The sequence below is a fragment of the Barbatula barbatula genome, assembly GCF_947034865.1.
Source record: "Barbatula barbatula genome assembly, chromosome: 20".
Classification (NCBI taxonomy): domain Eukaryota; kingdom Metazoa; phylum Chordata; class Actinopteri; order Cypriniformes; family Nemacheilidae; genus Barbatula; species Barbatula barbatula.
The window spans coordinates 158,041-165,592 of NC_136783.1; positions in this window are offsets into that span (position 1 = coordinate 158,041).

A 7,552-nucleotide genomic window follows, 5' to 3' on the forward strand; every position below is an offset into this window, starting at 1 on the left:
AAAATTGTGATTAATAAGTCATGGCAAAATTTTATATGAAATATAAGTTGAAGTTTTCACTTTCACAAACATTTCAAATGACTGTACCAGCCATTTGTATTATACTTAATTTAATGCAGCAACAAACCATTTTACAGTGTACTAAGAGAATTGAAAACTCATTTAGCCTACCAGTAATGAAGGTGTTGCTGCTACTGGTCCCTGGCTTTGGGTATAAGGAAGAGCTGCTCCCAGGGATGCCCTCCACAATGGGTCGGTTTGAATTCAACCCAAGGGCCAGCTCTTCTGCTGGGGTATATTATGGGGGTGCAGGACCACCACCTGTTTTTTTTCTTTCAGCCTTTTTCTTGGTGGCTGTTATAGACAAACACATCATTCAACAGTGGCTTTTAAAGAGGAAAAAAGTGGCTTTTTAAAATAAGGACTGTATAAGAAGTAAAGGCTACCATTTTGTAGAATATTCTTGTACTTCACTTTTACTTGTTCCCATGTTCTAGTGGGTCCCGTGGTTGCTCTGACATAAAAGAATAAAGTTTATGAAATAAAATAAAAAAATGAATATTTTATGAAATAAAAAAAAAAATAAAAAAATAAAAAAATACACAAAGTGATAGAAACATCTAACATCGACACCACTTACGCATTCAATTTGTCTGCTACTTTTTGCCAGCCCTCTCTCCTGGCTTTTGCACACTTTGAGGTGTTCCCTGGTGTTTTAATTAAACTTTCAAATTGGGCATAACCTTCCATTAGAAGCTCTTGTTCTGCTTGGGAGAAAAACTGAGCGCGTTCTTTAGCCATGCTGAACAGCCAATTACAGCGTTGCTGATCATTGTTTCTACTATCGATACATATCCCCTTTTAAACAAACGCAAGAACGCGCAATTATCTCAGATAACTCAATCCAGCGATACTAATCATAAGCGGCAGGTGTGTTCGAAGAACCCAATTAGCCGGATCATGATTAGCACGATGATATTATCTTGGATGTGTCTTTTGATCTCGGATGTAATAAGCGACGTACGAAGAACGGGCCCCTGTTCTGTCTTGTCATAATATTCCCATGTTTGGTTATGTTACCCCACGTGGGTCTTTGTTTTATTATTTATTAAATATATGTTAACCCCTTACCCGCTGTCTGCACCTGGGTCCTCTCTCCGTGTCTCACCACTCGAGAATCATGACATGTTCATAACATTTTTATTTAGTTTTAATTGCAATTTTGACAGCTGATTTGTAAATACTTTTATTTTGTTAAGTCCCATTCAAGTCCCATTAAAGGCCCATTCTCTCATATCTTACATTTATTTTACATTTTTTTCTTTCAAACAATTTAAAAACTATTCCGCAGAATAAGAAAAGATTCTGCGCAGAATTAACAAAAAAGTCAGCAGATTTCTTCTGGCCCTGCTTATTGGTCATTCTGTGAATCCCTGGACATATGAAACCTTCGGGATGTCTTTTTGTTACCATATATAAATACTTGTACCTCTTAAAATAAATGAGTTCAAAAGCTTGATGCCTCTCTGTGTCTTGTTTTTGTGCTCCCAGATCTGCAGAAGGAATCTCTTACAACATCCAACCGATTTATGATTTGACATTTTAATGGTGATCCAAAACACAGAAAGTGTTAAGGAGATTTATTGTTTGAAAGGAACCTGAACTTTAACAACTACTTTTTTGTTGTTGTGTCTTTTTGTTTTTGTGAAATCGTTGCACTTTTGGTGTTTTTTTAGGTAATTTGGTGTTGGTATTTGGGGCTAGGGTGGGATTAGGGGAGAGGGGAATAGGGTGTTGGTATTTGGTGAAGGGTTTGTAAGGCAGCAATGGCAGCAGCCAAAAAAAGAAAGATATCCCCAATCTGGGAATATTTTGCATTAAAAAAAGATTACAATTTGAAAACAATATATATGTATATACTATAGAAAATGTATGTATATATGAATTTATTATTTTACGTATTTTATTGTTGTATGTAATTTCTTACTTTCATATGACCATTTTCAGAAGGTGAGATGCCTGGTATGTGACAAGGAGCTTTTATTTGAACATAAAAATGAAACTGGAGTGTGTTGTGTTTGCTTCAACTGACAGAGCTTCTTCCACAGGCTTCTGGCTGCTTTGTTTTAAATAAGCACCAGATGGCGCTGTTCTCGACACTCTTGATGCTTCGAATTTTTTCCCGAAACAATCAGGCGAAAGTAAATAAATAAACTAAATAAAAAGATACATAATTAACGAAGACATGTGTTGCGTGGTTATTGTAACTGGTTATGATTGACATATCCCAGGTAGCACACTTCAGACCAGGCAAGCTGGCATTTGTTAGCATTCACTTCTCCAGGCCCCATCCGGCAGACCACCACCAGGGTTCCAGCGCGACTGATTCCCGCGCTGAAGCAGGAGGTGTTGGCGATGCTGGAAATGGGGGTGATCGAGACATCACATAGCGAGTGGTGCAGTCCCGTGGTCCTGGTACCAAAAAAAGACGGGGTGCTCCGCTTTTGTATAGACATTTTTCGAAGCTGAATACCATCTCAGCTTTTGACCCATATCCTGTGGAGCGCCTGGGAAAGGCTGAGTTCCTTAGCACCTTAGACTTGTGTAAGGGGTATTGGTAAGTGCCACTCAATCCCCAAGCACAGGAACTGACTGCTTTCAAAGCTCCATCTGGCTTGTTCCAGTTTAGGGTCATGCCCTTTGGCCTTCATGGCGCAGCAACAACATTCCAGCGTTATCCCGGCCTGCCGAATCCTTCGGAAGACATCACTGAGATGTTGAAGATGTTCTTCCCATGACGAACTGTGAATGATGACATCATCGATATAAGCCGCGGCATGATCCTCAGCACCCCTCAGCACATCATCCATGAGACGCTGGAATGTTGTTGCTGCGCCATGAAGGCCAAAGGGCATGACCCTAAACTGGAACAAGCCAGATGGAGCTTTGAAAGCAGTCAGTTCCTGTGCTTGGGGATTGAGTGGCACTTACCAATACCCCTTACACAAGTCTAAGGTGCTAAGGAACTCAGCCTTTCCCAGGCGCTCCACAGGATATGGGTCAAAAGCTGAGATGGTATTCAGCTTCGAAAAATGTCTATACAAAAGCGGAGCACCCCGTCTTTTTTTGGTACCAGGACCACGGGACTGCACCACTCGCTATGTGATGTCTCGATCACCCCCATTTCCAGCATCGCCAACACCTCCTGCTTCAGCGCGGGAATCAGTCGCGCTGGAACCCTGGTGGTGGTCTGCCGGATGGGGCCTGGAGAAGTCAGCCGGATGTCGTGGGTGATGACGTTGGTTCGCCCCGGCTGGTTTCGAAACAGGCCGTTTGGGATGATTTTCAACAGGTCCTGTTGCTGCTCCGACGGCTCTTCTTCCTCTTCCACGGTCCGCGCCCACAGCTGGTCTTGTATAGAAGACGGTCGATCAATCCATTGTTTTAGGAGGTTCACATGGAAGATCTGTTTGGAGAGACGTCTGTCTGGCATTGAGATTTCATAGGTCACCTCTCCGACCTTGCGGAGTACCTTGAAAGGACCTTGCCACTTAGCCAGCAAACTGCTTTCAGATGATGGCAACAGCAGCGGCACTTTCTGTCCGGACATAAAGGTGCGAGTGCGTGCTGTTCAGTCATACCACGTTGTCTCGTTTGGGCCTGGGCCAGGTGTTGGTGGGCCCTGGAGCTCAGCTGGTCCAGCTTCTTCCGCATCTTCAGGACATAACTCGCAATGTTGGTTGGCTGGTGAGGAGCGTCCCCCTCCCAACTCTCTCGGAGAATGTCAAGTGGGCCTCTCACTTCCTGGCCGAACAAGAGTTCGAAGGAGGAGAACCCGGTGGATGCCTGCGGTACTTCTCTGTATGCAAACAATAGATTAGGAAGCCACTGATCCCAGTCAGCTCCTGATTCGGACAAAAACTTCCGCAGCATCGACTTCAGGGTCTGATTGAATCTCTCAACCATGCCGTCGGTCTGCGGGTGGTAAGGTGTTGTTTTAATGCCCCGAATCCCTAACAGGGAGTACACATTTCTCAATGCCTTGCTGGTGAAGTTACTTCCCTGATCGGTTAAGATTTCTTTAGGGACACCCACACGAGAGAAAAGTTGGATTAAACTATTGGCCACTTGCCTTGCCTTAGTGTTGCGTAATCACAAATTACTAAAATATAGAGGTGCCCTGCCCTACTCCTCTCTAAAGGACCAACTACATCCATGGCAATGCAACTAAAAGGCGTGTCAATAATTGGGAGATTGATGAGGGGAGCTTTTAAATCCCTTTTAGAGCGAGTAGACAATTGGCACTCTTGACATGACTTAGAGTACTCTGCAATGTCCTTGTTGAAACCTGGCCAATAAAATCTTTGCAGGATTCTCTTCTCAGTCTTCTCCCTGCCTAGATGTCCTGACCACGGAATGCTATGACCTAGGTGCAACACTTTGGTTCTAAGAGTCTTAGGAACAACTAACTGCTCTGTGTCTGCACTCACTCGATACAGTTTTTCATTATTGAAAAAAAAACATATGTCACCCTCCCTCATGGCTTCTCTAGCCTCATCATCGGACTTAACAGAAGAAAAGCAAGAGCTAAGTTTGGGGTCTTCCTGTTGAAGCTTCTTGAAGTCTTCATCAAAGACTTCAGTGTCCTCTAGTTGTGGGAAGGACCGACTTTCCTGTACAGCTGTACCTGACACCTTTGCTCTACGCCTCTCTGCCTTAGACTTTTTAATTTTGTCATCAGGACAAGCCTCAAATGGTAACTCTGACCACCCATTGGAGTCTGCTTTATTATTAGCCTGCGCTCTAGTTGTAACATAAGCACTGACTGTGTCAACACTTTGCAATAGCTCTGTGAGAACTGGCACATCCTGGCCTAAAATCACTGGGTAAGGGCATTTTTCCAAAATCCCTATGGTTAACAAGCATTTTTGGCCATTAAAATCTATGAGAACCTCACTGGTCTGGTGTTCAGACTCATCGCCATGGATGCAGCGAACCCTCACTTTGCCCACAGGCTGAAAATCAGACCTCAAACAGGATTGAAGAACGAAAGACTGACTACTTCCTGAGTCAACTGAAGCCTGCACTATCTTTCCACTTATCTTCACCGGGACAGTAACATCAGAAGACACACAGGGTAAGTGCTTGCTAGGGCCAGTTAGGTAACATAGTCTGGAATCAGACATTTTCTTCAGTGTACAATTGGGCCTAATGTGACCTTGTTGACCACAACCGTGACATACAGGCACTCTAGGTGTTCCAGCTGGAGTGGGGCTAACACTGGGGCTATTGGGGCTGTTGGTTAAACACACGACTGTTACCACCCATAGACCTACCAGTCTTCTCTGGCTCTCTCTGGACTGCTTGGTAGGGTTTTCTCCAGTCCTGCTGTTGTGGACCCAGGTGATAGCCTTTTCTGGATTGTCTGGCAGCCATGAAGGTCTCCACCAGATCTGCTGCTTGTGCCGATGAACCTGGGGTGCGTTCTCTCTGGGAACTGCTCCAGCACGATTTGGTCGCACACCTGGTCCCTCAGGTGACTCAGGGGAATATGCCATAAATGCTTAAAACAGCCGAAATGTTACATCTATAAAACTAGAAAATTACAAAATATTATTTCTATGGTTTTAGCTAACTTTGGCAAAATATGTATAGTCATATTAACAGCTGAAAATTAATAACTCAAACTCCGAACCACTTCCTATTGACTTCCTTTGTCATAGCTTCATATAAACCCCACAATTGTGGCAAAAATTCCTTTACACAAACAAACAGGAGATGCCAGTAAGATACAAAGATGGTATGTCAAAGCTATGTTAATTTTAAACTAAATAAAAAGATACATAATTAATAGCGACATGTGTTGCGTGGTTATTGTAGCTGGTTATGATTGTGAAGTTAATCACATGGTTTTAAACAACTAGATATGTATTGATAATAGTAGCTATAGCATATACATTTACATTTAGTCATTTAGCAGACGCTTTTATCCAAAGCGACTTACAGATGAGGAAACATTGGAAGCAATTATAACAACATAGGCCACAAAATACATAAGTGCATCAAAACTAGTCCATTAAAGTCTAGCACATTGACAAAGCTAAGAATAGTGAGGTTAGTAATGTTTTTTTTATTTTTTTATTTTTTTATAAAGAAGGAAAGGGAAGAGAATTAGGAAAAACTCAATCAGCAACGTGTTGATGGAAGAGATGCGTTTTTAGGCGTTTTTTAAAGATGGCAACAGAGTCTGCTGATCTTGTAGCAGCTGGTAGATCATTCCACCAATGTGGAACAGATCCAGTGAAGGTACGGGAGACTGACTTTTTTCCTTTTTGGGATGGTACCACTAGTCGTTGTTCCTTTGCAGACCGCAGTGATCTGGCAGGAACATAGATCTGCATTAGCGAGTGGAGATACGATGGTGCAGATCCGGTGTTGGTCTTGTAGGCCAGGAGCAAAGCCTTGAACTTTATGCGGGCGGCAACAGGGAGCCAGTGTAAAACGGCATATAAAAACGGCAAAGTATGTAAAGTGGGAGGAGTTAGATTTGGATCCAACCTCACCCCTACAACCTCATGTTCAGTAAGGACCATCTTAAACTTGTCCATTAAGTAAAATACGTACTTTTCGGATGTACCTTTGCTCAGTACGGGATTTGATTTGAGCCTTTTTTTAGTGTAAACAAAAATATGTGACCATTCTGTGGAATTCAGACTAAAGTCTCAAATGAGCATTTGATAATGAGCATCAGAGTTTGATTTCAAACGTATGATTTCAATCTTTCACATGGGTGGGGTGTGTCCGTTTTGGTGATTTTAACATCAACAACGGCTAAAAGAAGTCAGACACCCTGCCTTTAAGGTTAAGCAAGTGTTAAAAACTACAGGGACCATCAAAATAAACATTTAACGACATTATATCACTACAATACATGCAGCGTGTTTCTTTGTAACAGAATGTCTGAGCTCTCACTAGGCAATTTACATATATGACCACAGCTCATATTGACCAATTAGAACACAGATGAGCAACCTGTTACAGTCGATTGTCTTATGTCAAACACATGAATACAACACCAAGATCATACTTTCACAAAATGTACTTTACAGTATGTTTGTAGTGTAGAAAACACAGGCAGGGTCAGTGGTTGGACAGTGTCATGTAAAAATAAACATATGAACTAATTATTTAATTAAAAATAACTTCCCCTAAGCTCTCAGGCAGTAAACAACGCAAATACTGTAGTTCTTGGTTGCAACATTTTACACTAACAATTCAATAAACAATAGCCAATTAGTTGTGAAAGGTTACTCTGTCTTAAGTCTGTTTTTTCCTACATAAAATTAACCAAATTACGTCAAGAGCATTCTGTGAAAATATACCTTTGATATGTTTCATATTTACTAAGAACTGTGAAATTAAGGTTTGCTCATTATTAGAGAATATTCAGACTTATTTCCACACACTGGGTCACAATAGTTAAATTGGGATAAGATGTAAAACTTGGCTGAATTTCGTCTTTATTTTCAGTGAGTAGATGTACCACAGAGGC